General features: G+C 35.5%; 1 long non-coding RNA gene across 3 annotated transcripts; it reads left to right on the plus strand.

Annotated features, from left to right (window-relative positions):
* Positions 1–4,103: 4,103 nt before the first annotated feature.
* On the plus strand, positions 4,104–6,650 carry LOC112758012 (uncharacterized). 3 transcript variants are annotated; one of them, XR_011874185.1, is made up of 5 exons: positions 4,104–4,495; positions 4,949–5,054; positions 5,152–5,201; positions 5,710–5,832; positions 6,314–6,650. It is a non-coding gene; the product is annotated as an uncharacterized lncRNA (long non-coding RNA). The 3 variants fall into 3 exon arrangements; XR_003179472.2 differs by having other exon boundaries at positions 4,119–4,480; XR_011874184.1 differs by having other exon boundaries at positions 4,117–5,054.
* The last annotated feature ends 7,828 nt before the right edge of the window (positions 6,651–14,478 follow it).

Below are 14,478 nucleotides of genomic sequence, written 5' to 3' on the forward strand. Positions count from 1 at the left end.
AATCCGTGTTTGATTTAATTCTAAGATGTATATTCGTTCTTCAACATGATGAATGGGATGATCCGTGACAATTAGCTCCGTTCTTCATACTAAGACCGTGTGCCTGACAACCACCCGTGTCTACTTGGGTTCGTGTGAATACGTGACTGGAAAGTATCGAACCGCCAGCTTGATTATACATCTCTCAGACGGCTAATCCATGACTTCGTTGGGGACTTCTCGAGACACCAGTTCAGCCGAGGTATTGGGAGATTAGGGTCTCTGTGGTAGAGGCTAAAACCCAAAGGCGTAGCATTCTCTGATCCGAAAGACCCGACCTTGTTTGTGGCATTTTTAGTAGGATCATTAAGGAGAATGGACTGTCGGAGCTTCACCCTCAATTAGACTAGATGCGCACTAACCTTGGTGTTCAGATCTGGAGGAGTATTGGCGGCTTCTCAAACCAGCGTCAATCACATATAGCCTGCCATTGAAGAAATCATTCACAATTGAAGACCAGAGTTAATCCAGAAGGACAAAGCAACTCCAAGCCTGAACTATCTAAGATTTAAGATTATCATTGTAAACATATCAACCTAGTTCAGATCTCACAAAACCAACAACTTCTTGATTCGCCTGACTAAGACCTGCAAGATAACCATAGCTTGCTTCAAACCACAATCCTCGTGGGATCGACGCTGACTCGCTCACTTATTACTTGGACGACCTAATACACTTGCTGGTTCAGTTGTACGAAGTGTGGGGATTCGTGCACCAACAAGCCTAAGATGCCATATCCTCAGAGACTTCAAAAAGAGACCAATGACAAGCAGTTTTCAAAGTTCTTGGAAATTTTTAGAAAGTTACAAATTAATATTCCTTTTGTTGAAGTTTTGGAGCAAATGCCTTTCTATGTCAAATTCATGAAGGAGTTATTGTCAAAGAAGAAGCCTTTAAAGGGAGATGGGACAGTGGTCCTGACTAAGGAATGTAGTGCCATAATTCAGAATAACATGCCAAGGAAGATGCCAGATCCATGGAGCTTTCAAATTCCATGTACCATTGGGAGCACCACCTTTGAGAAAGCCCTATGTGATAGGTGCAAGCATAAATCTAATGCCATTGTCTGTGATGAAGAAGTTGCAAATCCAAGAGGCACAATCCACAAGGATAGCATTACAAATGGCAGACAAATCTCTAAAGCCTACATATGGATTAGTGGAGAATATCTTGGTCAAAGTGGGTAAGTTCTTTCTCCCAACGTCCCATATCCACCACACTACCCCCTCCCCCCTCCCTACGTCCCTTTAATTCTTTTTTCAATTTCATAAAATAAAAAATGAATAAATAAATAAATAAATAAATAAATAATATAATAATAATAATAATTATATATATAAATTTAAATTTTAATCTTTCTAGCCCTTTTTTTATTCCCAGCTTCTTTTGCAATAATTTTTGTTTTTACTCCTCCATGCGCTTTTTATGTTCCCCATTTTCAATTTTTCTTTGCTTGAGGACAAGCAAACTTTTAAGTTTGGTGTTAGGTCGAGCAAGCTCTCTGCTATCCTATCATCAATGGCACCAAAGGGAGGGGAATCATCTCCACGAAGGAGCACAGCCTCAGGAATGAGATGGCCACCGTGATAACTGAGGTGGTTTAGTTCCTTTTTCACTTCCTATTTCCTTCCGTTCTTATTGTTATATTTCTGTCTTCTGCTATTTTAATTAAATGTCTGCATGATCTCTAGTAATTTTAATTTCTAGGTCCTAGTTTAATTCTGTTGTTTGTTTTAGTTTGAAAAAGATGTCTCATGTTTTGCTCACTGAACTTGAAAAATCAAAAGAAGAAGAAAAGAAGTGATGTATTGCATGAGAAATTGAGTTATATTTAAGAGTAGTCTTATTTACTTAAATATGGTAGTATTATCTGTGATTTTGAATGCATGATATGAATAGTGCAAATTTGAATTTGAATCAAAGGATGTTGATGCATGAGAAATAGAAATTTAGAGAACTATTATGAATTCTCTGACTTAAACAAAAGCTTAATCCTTGAAGCAAAAGAAACAGCAAAAAGAAAATAAAAAAAAAGCAAGGTCCAAGACTCTGAGAATCAATGGCTGGGAAGGTCTAATATGATTAAAAGCTCAAAGAGTTATTTTTCCAGTCATATGCTTGTGGTGTGAATGTATCAAGTAACCCTTGAGATAGAGCACTAAGAGTCGAGATTAACTGCAAATACAGAGTATGCCAAAGGCTTTGAACACCACTTTCTGGGAGTAACTGATAGAAAAACCAGAACTAAAAAGAGAGTTCCCCAGTTAAGTGCTTGTGGTATTTTTGTGTCAAGTAAAGCTTGAGACAAAGCATTTAAAGTCACAGCTAGGCTCAAGGTGCAAAGCACCAAAGAAAAAAAATAAAAGAAAATTTGTTATGTTCAAGGATTTATCTGAAGTAAAAAGGCTAGAGAATTCATAATATTATCCGGATTCTAGTTCCAAATGATAGTAACTTTCCTCAGATTCAAAGGATAGTGAGATGCCAGAACTATTCAGAGTTGCAGTGTAAAAACCCCACTTTAAGAAGAGACGGGAGCTTAATTGAGTACTCACTTCTCATGCAAATTCACATCCTAAGTTTATATTAGTTTTAGTTGCTTGAGGACAAGCAACAATTCAAGTTTGGTATTGTGATGCATGAGCATCTTTCCTATCTTTTCCTAGTGAATTTGCATTTGAATTGTAAGTTTAATCAAGATTTAAATACTTTTTAGCCACTATGAATGCTACTTTGAGTTTTTTGCAATTCTGTTTATTTCAGGTAGCATTTGGATAGATTTGATGGAGTTTTATAGAAGAAGAGGAAGAAAGTGGATGATGTTGTTAACCCTGACCTCCTAGCACTCAAACAGGGATAACTTGAGCTACAGAGGTCAACTTGACGTGATTCCAACGCCATTGGAAAGCTAACTTCCAGAGCTTTCGAACATAGTATACACTTCCTCTCCAACCTGTACAGCCATAATGGCGCCTAACTTGGATAATCCCAAGTTAGGCGCAAGAAGAAAGCTTATACTTACAAAAGCGTGTTGCCTCAGCCACGCTTAACTTCACATTAGTGAAGTTAGGTGCCAATTCATTAATAAGGAATGGTCCCCATTCATCCATCTAGTAGGGAACGAGTATTTATTATTTATTTTGATTAAAATTTTTATTTTAATTTTAATTACAAATAGGAAAAGATATTATTTAGTTTTAGAAAATATATTTTACATTAATTAGGATTAGATATAAAAAGAAAAAGAATTAGCCCTTCGAGATCTTCTCTTCTCTCTTACCTCATTATGCACTTTACAGTTTTTCAGAACTCTAGTTTTCTCTCTGAACCATGAGCAACTAAACCTCCACTGTTAAGGTTAGGAGCTCTGTTTATTGTATGGATTGATACTATTACTCCTCTATTTTAATTACTATTTTGATTTCAATTTCAAGAATTTGTTTTCGTTCTTCATCTTATGAATCTGGTGAAACGGAAGTATGACCCTTATTCTAATTGAGTTTTTGTAAACCTTGGAAAAGCAATTTACCTGAACAACAGCTTGAAAACAAATTCTCCTAAATCACTAAGTATCTGGACTTAACGGGATATGTGACATATAATCCTCTTATATTTGGATAATTAGGGTTTTTGTGACACATAAACTAGTTTTGAACTTAACCCTCTAATCAGAATCAAGTGACCAAGGAATTGGCAGTTGATGAAGGTTAGAGGAGACTAAAAAGGTCTAAGGAATTAGGGTTTAGTCACATATAGTTTGCCATGAATTGAATCTTGCATGATTAAATTTGTTGGTAAGAAAAGTTAATCGGAAAAATAAACATCTCTAAAACCTTAACTGTTTTACTTATATATTTTACAACTTGTTTACTGCTTGCTTTCTGATTTTCTGAATTTACTATTAATGCAATTGAGACCCAAACACTCTTTTCTGCTTGTCTAGCTAAGTAAATCATTCAATCATTGTTGCTTAGTCCATCAATCCTCGTGGGATCAACCCTCATTCACTTGAGGTACCATTTGGTACGACCCGGTGCACTTGCCGGTTAGTTTGTGGGTTATAAATTCTACACCAGAACCCTAATATCTTGCCTTCATTCATCTCCAGCAGCTATTGTTCATCTGGTCGTTGTTGTTCATCCCCTCGCGCCACCAAATCAGATCTTCCAAAATTTCTGACAGCCTCTTTAATTGGGGATTCATCATGAAATTGTTTCGCACTTTGATTTCTCTGCTTCTTTTCTTCCTTCTTAATACCTTTCATTGATTGTAGTTATGCATATTTTTTATTTTCAATTTTGCAGTTTATCTCCTTTTATTTTTTAGCAAATCATTGATTAAACAATCAACGAATCGGATCAATGTGATAAGGAGTAAGAGGAATTTGGCAAAGAAGTTTCTTATGCAAGACACCATTGATCTGCTTGAGAATCATTTAGAGGTCGCTTACAATAGAGTAATTGATTTATTTTTTCTGCTTTTGTTTGATGAATTTTAGAAAACTTGTATGCATAAACTAGCGGTTTTATTCTTTAATTGTAATTACTTTCACATACAGTTAGTAAACCACGGTGTTTTATATATGAATTACTATGGTTGTTATTATAGCTGAGCTAGGACCAAATACAAAGTATGAGTCTATTTTAACATTTTTAATCAATTTTTAGTATTGAGTAAAGAAGTAAAAGCATAGAAATGAGAATTTTTCTTGTGTCTCTTAGATGTCAAATCCTTTTTTATGTGTGTCTTGTGAATTTAAATGCATCACATATATTTTATAATCTAGATCAATGGTAAAAACTCTCGAAAAATTCTAATATACATGAATCTCTTCCTATACTTTAAGTCATGTAAACATTGTGCATGAAAATCACTTGCTATTTGAATGTTCATTATAATGATGGTAAAGGGTGAAGGATGTACTTTATCTACATATGGACAATTGGATATTTCTGCTAAGAAGTTTGGATTGAAAAGGAAAGAACTCATGAGAAGCACAAAGAAGTGCTGATGCGGTAATTATAGATGGCTTAAATTCCAAAAGCTTTATCTCTGCATTATTATAAGATAAGAGGCAATCACTATTATTCATTATTATTTGGTTTTTTGCAGGTTTTTTCACTGGTATTGACGATCCATATGAACCACCAAGTAGTTGTGAGGTATGTATTTCAGTATTTATATGTAGTTGTTATGCTGCGTGTGTACCTGTATCTTTGAAGGAGGAAAATAATAATTAGTGAAAGTTTAGATAACTAGTTATTTGAGAAAGCACTTTGAATACACTTAGTCCTTTTTTATTTTCTGCACTAGTAAATTTTAGATTTTCTTTTAAGAACATTGATGTCATAGTTGTGGTATCCATAAACAATTAAGGAGAATCCATAAGGTATTAGAATTACTTGGGTGATCTTGCTTGTTTACAAAAGACTGTATAGCGAAGGTGACTCAGTGAAGCGAGAGTTTGCAGCAGCTTCTAGTTACTATTTACAAGCTGCTTCTCTATGGCCTTCTAGTGGAAATTCCCAGCATTAGGTACTTTGTGGCATTCTTCAACTGTTTGTGCCTCTGATTTATTTTTGGTAGATTAACATCTCATATGCGAAGTGTGCCTTATAGGTATTGTATGCTATTTTGATAAGTATTTCTTCTTTTTCCTCTTCTTTTTAGCTTGCCTTATTGGCTTCATATTCTGAGGATGAGCTAGCAACTGGTTATCATTATTTTAGGAGTTTTGGCTATGGAGAGTCAATTTCAACTATCAGAGATAATTTGATTGTTGCATTTGAGAAGGTAATGTGGCCATGGAGGGTTTTTTTCTTTCTGTTATATTCTTTCATAAGGATTAAGTGTTATCTTATTCTTTGTTTTTGTGATGTAATGCAGCTTTTTATCTTCCTGTATATTTTTCTTATGCATAGGAGCAACAATTGTGCCTTTTGACTTAATCTTTCCATATTTTATCCCCTATGATTTGTTTCCCTCCACTTATAAATTTTTAGAAGATAATAAATAGCTCATAACATACTAACGGCTCTTTGGTTTAAGAAAATGGTGAAGACCATATCAAACAGCCTTGAAAAGTAGCGTATTTTGATGAGCTTAGTTTTGTTGAGTTCAAATATTTGTGTAGATGATTTCAAAGTGTAGTGAGATTTTCTATGTATCAGTATTTTATTTTTACCTTTTTTTAGAACTAAAAATGGGTATATAAATGTTAATTATTTTATGTTGGTAGGAATTGACCATTGAATCTTCCTCTGTAACTGTGTAGGTGGGTTGAATTCAAAAATAAAAATCTAACAAAGAGGGTTGCCAATATGTTGAATGGTGAACAGATAGATACGTGTGTATGAATTTGAGTTATGCTGGCTCTTTGTTCCTGATTCTCAAATGAAAAATTAGAATGACTTCCTATTGATTCTATAATATCAGATTTGTTACATCACATCCATTGCTATTATATATGGTGCTTAGTTTTACCTATAGTAGGTAATAGTAGAATTATTATATACTTTGTATGGAATTTGGAGTATTGTCCTATAAACCTTTTTTAGTAATAAGCTTAATAAGGTGAAAAAATAAAGGAGGTAAAGATATAATTATACATATTCTTAGACCATGCTTAGATCAGAGTCCTTAGGTTTTTAGACTGTCTATTGCTCAGTTCATGATTTTTTAAAAGACTTTACTATTTGTGATTTACATAAAAATTGGGCTTCTGTTATCCACTTTATGGAGGACATCTTATACTCCTGCCTTTGTAAGTCTCTTCTTTATAATTAAATTTCTTTCAGTAAAAATATACAGAAAATAAATAGTATGTCATATGTTCATTTTGGTGTTCACTTGTAGTATCAAAACTATTCATTGAGTGGTTTGTTCCTCATAGATTTGGTTGTCAAGCGTCAATTTTATGATTTGGATAACTCGATGCTCTAAGTCCAGGGGAAAAGAAGAGGTCATCATTCTACTATGACCTTTGGAATATTAAATACCTAAGTAAATTCAAGTAGGATGATCTAACTGAAGAACTAGGTGGGACTATAGAATCCGTATCCTGATTCCATTTTTTGGTTAACGTATCTTGTTTTTGTTTAGTTAAAGCTTAAACAACAGATGACTTGACGTTTTAACTATGTTCTTGTTTTCGACTAGCCCCTTTTCAACCGAATTTCAAAAATGCCAATTCGATTGAAAACCTCTTCTGGTCTGTCTTCTCACTCCTTTACTCTTGCAAAAGCTTTCACAATGATGACCTGACATTCACCCCCTTCTTACATTGAAACTGCGGACCAGGCTGGTTTGAACGTCTCCTCTTCCCATCCAATGATGACAAAAACGAAGTGGCCAATACAACTTAGGCTAACCTCCTTGTTGTTCAAATATTTCCTATTGGATTACCTCAGTATAAAAAATAACAGTTCAAAGTAACTCTTCATGCCCCCCACTATGTTGCCAGACAAATGAGTTTCTTTCAAACCATCCCATCACTTGTCCCTCGAAAAGATGATACTCTTTGTCATTTCAAATTTTATTCAAAAAAAGATATCCAAAGATGCCTCGACATCAATCAGTGCATCGAAGCAACTACTCTCATCTTCCTTATGCATGTATTGCATTTGTTACTAAATCTTTTGTTGAGTGGTGGACCAAATATTATTCTCGATACAGTCGCACCTTAGATGAGATCAAGGAATCTTTAATAAAAATTCATCAAATAGCTGAAGCCTCATCCAAAAAGGCTCCAAAAAGAAAGATCGAAGCTACTGTATAGCCCAAGCAACCACGAAAGAAAGTCCAAAAAGTTTCAACCAAAGTCTCCAAAAAGTTAAACACCTAATTGAACTTTCTTTTTCAAACTTTCATTATCATATTTATTTGAACATACCTTGTATTAACCATCTGATTCTAATTTAGAAACAATCATCAAGTGAAAGTACTTCTGACGGAAGTCAACAATCATCCTAATCGGACATTTTTGCTTCTTCCAATGGGTCAGATTCGGATGATTCATCAGAAACAACTTCATTTCTACATCTTCAGCGCAAGAAACCTATCCAGGTATAACTTTTATCGATCTAAATTTTCTTTATTGACTTTGAACTATTTCACTTACAAATGTTTCTATCATGTCTAAGGCTGGGGGAACTGCTCAATCCATTTCTTTCTCATCACTTGCACTCGAGTTGGAAAGACCTAGACCAGAACCACAAGAGTCACATTCTTCTGCTCAAACAGTCATTTCGGTCAAACCCATCCAAATCATTCTTCCTTCAAATGTTGAAAATCAAAATTTGGTGGATCTAATCCAAGAAAACCCCCATCTCCTCAAACTGTACACATTTCTAATCCTCCTTTTCCTATCAATACTGATTCAATTCTTAATTCTCCCATTACACAAACCTTCAATTCACCTATTCGAGAGACTAGAGAAATTACACCTCCTCTTCAAAAAACACCAAGTCCAATAAAACCAACTAACCCCTCTTCTTCACAAGGTCCCAAACTTTTGAAAGAGGCTCCATCCACTGCCACTGAATTCCAAGATGATGAATTAGCTAAATTAGTGGCTGTTTTGACAAAAATTACTCAAGAAGAAAAGATTCCTGTCTCGGATCCCATTACCGAAGATTTACCCAAATCAAATCTTCCCACAAATCTCAACTCCAACACTCTCAAGCAATTAACTTTTCTTCTAAAGCTATTGACCCATACTACTGACGAATGTGTTGGACAACCTAATTTGAACAAACTTTTGTCTGACATCTTGAGTTCTTCTCTTGAATTCCAGGTTCCTCTTCAATTTTTCTCTATAGTAAAGAGATTCACAAGAGTTTCGAACAATTGTGCTATCACTCAAGATAGGTTAAAGGAAGCCAAGGAAGGGTAGCCAAGATCGAGACAGAATCAAAAGAGGTTAGCACTGTCCTCCAATCAATGCAAAAATCATACAAAGAATATGACTTGAGAGTTGCTCAAGTTGTTAGCACTCGAGCTTATTTTGACAAGAGGGAGGAAGAACTCGAAAAAAAACTAGCCAGAATTCGAGAAAGAAAAGCTGAGTTAGCAGAATCCTACGCTGCAGTGCAACAAAAGAAGCAGGAACTCTTCAAAGAACTTTGCACAGTGGAAACTAAACAAGAAGAAATCGGCAGAAGATTCGACATAGCTCAAAATGAAGAACAAGATGAAGTCGAAGCTTATTCTGCTCTCAGTAACAAAATGGATCAACTTCGTTTCAAACTTAAAGAGCTTTTAACGCCTTTCTTTCCCAAATTTTAATTCAGATAAAACTTCTTTTCATTACTTGTACCTCTTTCTATATATTTAGACTTAACTTTCTGCACGTCGATATTGCTTTAAATATTTTCCATTTATTGATTTAACCACACTCCCCGAATCAATATCCTTAATTCGATACGCATTTCCGAGATACAAATCGATCACTTTAAAAGGACCTTCCTAATTATGAGACCATTTACCAAGGAATTTTGACTTGCTTTCTATGGGCAGTATAACCTTTAACACTAATTTCCCTATGCTAAAGGACTTTTCTTTCACTCGACGATTATAACTTCGAGCAATGTTATTTTTCTGATGGATCATATTTTCAAGTGCTAAAATGTGTTCTTGGCTTAAAATCATTCAACTCATCATACATTGCATTCCAATAATCTTCAATCAGCAAATCATCTTACCTCATTACTTTTGAGGTATTAAGATTAATCTCTAATGGCAACACTGCATCATGACCATACACCAATTTATAAGGAGACGTACTTGTTGACCCTCTAGGTGAATTTCAATAAGCCCATAATACTTGGCTTAAAGTCTCATGCCAAGTTCGAGGCTTACGACCAATTTGCCTATTAATCAAGTTGATCAATATTTTATTTGCTGTCTCAACTTGATCATTTGCTTGTGTAGAATATGGAGTTGAAGTTACCATAGTAATACTCCTCAAAGCTGCCAAGTTTTTAATGCGCTGACCAGTAAACATAGTCCCTTGATCAGTACTTAAAGTTTGAGGAATTCCAAATAGATGAATAATGTACTCCTCGATGAAGTTAATAATTTCATTTTGACCAGCCTCTATTAAAGGAATAGCTTCAACCTATTTTGTAAAATAATCTATTGCCACCAAAATAAACTTATGATTTTTCGACGAAGGTGGGTGTATACTCCAATCAGATCTAAAGCCCAACCTCGAAAAGACTATGTCTTAATAATTGAATGTAATTTGGAAGCTGAGATCTATTGTATCACTCCATGTCGTTGACATTCTTGACATGCCTTTGCAAAATCAATACAATCCTTAATCATGGAAGGCCAGTAAACACGATCTTGTTGAAGTACCTACTTCATTTTCATTCCAACTTGATGGGCACCACATATACCCCTATGAACTTCTTCAAGAGCAATATCCTTATCTGATTGACTCAAACACCTAGAAAGACTTTTATCGATGCCTTTCTTATACAACTCATCAGCCATCAACACAAAATTCATTGCTTTTAACTTTATTTTTTATCCACCCAAATATTGGAATTTTTCAAATATTCAGCAATTGATCTTCTCCAATCATCATCATCCCATTCATCCAAAATCAAGGCCTTTCTTTCTTTGATGGGTACCAGAATTTCATGAACTTTTGCCAATTTTTCCAATGTTTCAGGGAGTATTTTTTATCTTGACGCAGTTTGAGCTAATTCATTAGCAATTTCATTTCGAATCCTTGGAATATAAACCAAAAATTTTTTCCAAATGATACTGATGAGCGGATATTTTATACGCTTTTTGTCTTTTCATAGTAGAAGATATCCACGCACAGAGACTAGGCTACACATGAAAAGGAAATGGCTTACCACGAGAAGAGAGAAGCTACTCCAACTGGAAATGAATAGACTGGGGGTTCGACCGCCATGCCCCATACCATAGGGAAGTTCATCTAACATCTTGAATTTCTCCATTTTCGTCATGCCATGCTTTTTCATTCACTTCTTTTCTTCGTCGCTTCTTCCCCTCGTTCCCTTTCTCTTGGACATCTCACTTGAAATGCAATTCATCAGTTTCATATAGTTTTAGTGTGTTTTATTTAGTTTTTATTAAGTTTTTATAGGTTTTTGTGTTAAATTTATATTTTTGGATTCTACTATGATTTTTTATGTTTTTGGGCAATTTCAGGTATTTTCTGATTGAAATTGAAGAGTTGGAGCAAAAGTCTGATTCAGAGACAGAGAAAACACTGCAGATGCTGTCCGGATCTGACCTGCTTGCATTCGGAACATCATTTATGGACCTAAAGAACTCCAAATGGAGTGCTCTCAATGACTACGGAAAGATGACTTCCAGAGCTTTCCAGCAATATATAATAGTCTATATTTTGCTTCAGATTAGAAGGCCCAAAACTGGCGTCCAACACCAGCCTCCTGCTCTCTTCCAGGTGTCCAGCGCCGAAAGAGCAGAGCCCAGCGTCCAAAGACCCAAAGAGGACCCCCTAGCTGGCGTTCCACGCCCAAGAGACCTCATAGCACGTGGATCTCATCAAAGCTCAGCCTAAACACTCACTAAGTGGGCCCCAGAAGTGGATTTTAGCACTAAATAGATTGTTTTACCCTTACTAGTCATCTGTTTAGTATTTAAAGTGTATTTTACATGATTTTCAGAGACATCATACACCATTCAGTCCTATTTTCATTTTTACTTTATTTTTACTTTCATTATGAGTTTCTAAACCTCCTAGGTTGAGGGGAAGAGCCCTGTTGAGTCCTATGAATTAATAAAAGTACTACTATTTCTCTTCGATCTGTGTTTGATTAATTCTAAGATGTATATTCATTCTTCATCACCATGAATGCGTTGAACTAGCATAAAGTTATCACATTCTACATGGATTCAAAGTGCATCTTTCATCGGACAATGATGAACCACCAGCTTGAATATACGTCTCTCAGACGGCTAATCTACGACTTCGTTGGGGACTTCTCGAGAGATCAGTTCAGCCGATTTCTGGGGAGATTAGGGTCTCTATGGTAGAGGCTAGAACCAAAGGCACAGCATTCCTCCGATCCGGAAGATTCGACCTTGTCTATGGCATTTTGAGTAGGATCATCAAGGAGAATGAACTGTACGAGGTTCACCCTCAATCAGAATGGATCCGCACTAAACCTGGGGTTCAGATCTGGAGGAGTATTAGCAGCTGTAAAAACTGGAGTTTTTCGCGTAAAACCATTTTAATAAAATAATTTTAGTGCCCGAAATAGATTAAAAATTTAGAAGTTTTAATTTAAAAATATAAAGGTGAAAATTGATTTCAATGAATTTTTCTGAGTTGGAAAATGTATCTTTTTGGAAAAGTTTTTATAAAAATGCGTACTAGTACTTAAGCTGGCAGTACTGGCTCTAGTCTGTCCAGTACCATCTATTTTGGAAGATAAGATTTTGAAAGTTGATTTATTATTTTGAAAGGATAAAAATAATATAGAATTGAAAATCGGGCGCTGATCTTAAAGGTTTTGGCCCAAAGTGGGCCAAACGGGCTAAAAACGCTAAGGGTTGGACCAGGTCCAAGTTGGGCCCAAGGTCTAACTTATATAAACCCATTAATGAGCATTTCAGCTCATTTGATGCGTAGAGATTGAGAAAGGGATGGTGATAGAGAGGAGAGGAGATGAGAGTTTGGTCATTATTCACCTCCTCCTTCTTTTGGCCATAACTTGAGCTACTAAACTCCGATTGACAAGCCGTTTATGGCCACGCGAAGCTCTCGTCGAGCTCTTCAATTCTATTTAAGAAACCCTGGTAAGAAATCACGTCTCAATCACCAGTTTCCTACCCTAGTTTGTGTGCGTTTTTGGTTATACTTTTTCAGGAGATTTTTGTGATTTTGGTTGTTTAGGTGATATCTAATAGCAGGTAGTTGTTGGATTTTATCCCTAATCCCATTGGGTAAGGTAAATTCTTACTAAACCCTTGTGTTTAGTTATTTTGTGTATCTTAGGTTTTGATTTTGATATACATATGATGTTAGTTTGAGCTTTGGTGGCTTGTTGGTGAGTTGAAAGTTTGTTGGACTCCAATCTTGGTGCGGTGTGCTTTTTGGGGAGCGGCCAAGGTATGGTTTCGGTCTTCTCTATGTAATATGTAATATCACTTGACACTTAGGCTAGTTGACCTTAAGATAGGTTGAAGGATGTGATTGTATGATTAATTGTTTATAAATGTATGCTTGATGATGGATTGGATGTAGGATGAATGAGTTTGAATGTGATGATATATATATATATATATATATATATATATATATATATATATATATATATATATATAGTTAGATGATGATTATTGATGAGTTGTGTTGATGGGTGTTGAGATTTGAAGATGGATGTTGATGATGATTTTGATTGTTGGTTATTCTGGTTGATGATGATTGTTGAGAATTATTGGTGTTGATGAGTTTTATGATGGATTTGGTTAATGTTAGATATTGTTTAGTGATGATTACTGGAATTGATGAGGATTTGTTTTGGTTGTTGAGGTTGTTGTTGGTTGGTGATGATTATGAGTGTGGATTTACGATTGAATTGGAAATTATGGATTGGTAGTAATATATGGTGTAATGGTTGAGTAATTTAGGTGTGAAATTGAGGAGAATGATATGAAATGGAAAGATGTTGGATGTGGTAGTGTTTTATGATGATTGAGCAAGTTTTGTTTTGATTTTGAATTGAGAGTTGGTTAAAACTTGAGGTTTTGTGGATTTTGGTAAAAACTAGTTTTTAATGAACTTTGACGGGTCATTACTTGTGCCTCATTTTTCAAAATTTATTGAAAATTACTTAGAATTAAAGTTAATTGAAAAGTCTTCAAATTGATATAAAGTTTGTAAAATTTGGATTTTTGTAGAGAAAGTTATGATCATTCAAAGTTTGGTGTCAAAATCTGAAATTCTACAATGTTGCAAAATTTTGTGATTTTGGGTTTGTGTGCGCACGCACAGCCTTGTGCGTACGCACACACAGGGGAAAGCCTTCTGTTGAGTGCCCTAGCACAACCTGTGCGCGCACATAACCAATGAAGTTTTACAACCTGTGCGCAGCACAGCCCTTTGCGCACGCACACGTTGGAAGGTGCACTCTATTGAGGGCGCTCGCACGCCTTGTGCGAGCGAACAGAGTTTGGAAAATTTTGCACTTGTGCGTATGCACACTTCTATACGTACGCACACATTTTGAAAATCTCTCTGGGCGTGCGCACGCACACCCATATGCATACACACACTCCTTGTTTTTCAACTTAAACTTTGTTTTTGACTATTTCACCTTTCCAATGAGCTTGTAAACTTCTGTGACACCTATTTAAGACTCTTTGGCTTATTTTTCGTGTATCAAAACAATGGAAAGGTCCTAGGAGATTTAAGTTGGGTTTTACTTTGAA

This window comes from Arachis hypogaea, chromosome 16 (assembly GCF_003086295.3).
Source record: "Arachis hypogaea cultivar Tifrunner chromosome 16, arahy.Tifrunner.gnm2.J5K5, whole genome shotgun sequence".
Classification (NCBI taxonomy): domain Eukaryota; kingdom Viridiplantae; phylum Streptophyta; class Magnoliopsida; order Fabales; family Fabaceae; genus Arachis; species Arachis hypogaea.